Raw genomic sequence first — 825 nt, 5'->3', positions numbered from 1 at the left:
GTGTATTTTTATGCCATATTTTTGGGGGACTAGAATAGTTAAATTATGACAGTGTGTGCGTGAAGCCCTTGACTGTGTATGAGGTAATTTGACACCTGTCAAATCAGTAATAAGAAATGTTTGGAAGTGTTTCGCAACGTCAGTCCAAAACATGTGTGTGTGATGCAACAAAAGTCTTCGTCTCGCTAACAATGACGTAAAGGCTAAAACTATCAGCTGCTGAAAGGTAAATTGGTTATGTTCTTGAGTTGTACCAACTATTGCTATAAAGGGACAGTTTTTAATGGTCATGCCTAATACTTTGGACAGAATTCTAAAATAATTCTGCCAGACGTTGTTCTCCAGAAAGCTTCCAGGTTTTGTCTCCCCCTCTCCCGACTCTGTTGTTTGAATTTCCACTCTAAGCTGAAACATTTCGTCCAATATACGCCAATGTTAAATGGCCCAAAAAGCTGGACTTCCGGCGTAGCAAGCGATGGCATAGGACACGAGCATGACAAGCTCCTGCAGAATTTGCTAATATCCAACATTTGGGCGGTCATATAGTCTTTTCTTACAGAAAACTCTGGCATATACATTATCATTTTGCTGTGGCTGGCATGAACTGTCGAAATGCCCCCCAAAATAAGCAAAGGAGGACATACGACATAAACTTTTTTTTTTTTTTTTTAATTAATTAATTAATTTATTTATATTTTCTTTCTTTTTTTTTTCCCTTGTCCTGTTCAGCATCACGACAACAGAATTATGGTCTGGCTGCCGTATTGTGCAGAACACATTTGCTTTTCCAAAGGGAGCCGTTAGTGTATAGTGTCTTGAGTGTTA

This window comes from Halichoeres trimaculatus, unplaced genomic scaffold (genome assembly GCF_033239565.1).
Source record: "Halichoeres trimaculatus isolate MK-OKI-2021-1 unplaced genomic scaffold, fHalTri1.1 fHalTri1_scaffold_23, whole genome shotgun sequence".
Taxonomy (NCBI): domain Eukaryota; kingdom Metazoa; phylum Chordata; class Actinopteri; order Labriformes; family Labridae; genus Halichoeres; species Halichoeres trimaculatus.
The sequence above is the reverse complement of the archived record's forward strand: the minus strand, read 5'-3'. Positions refer to the sequence as shown.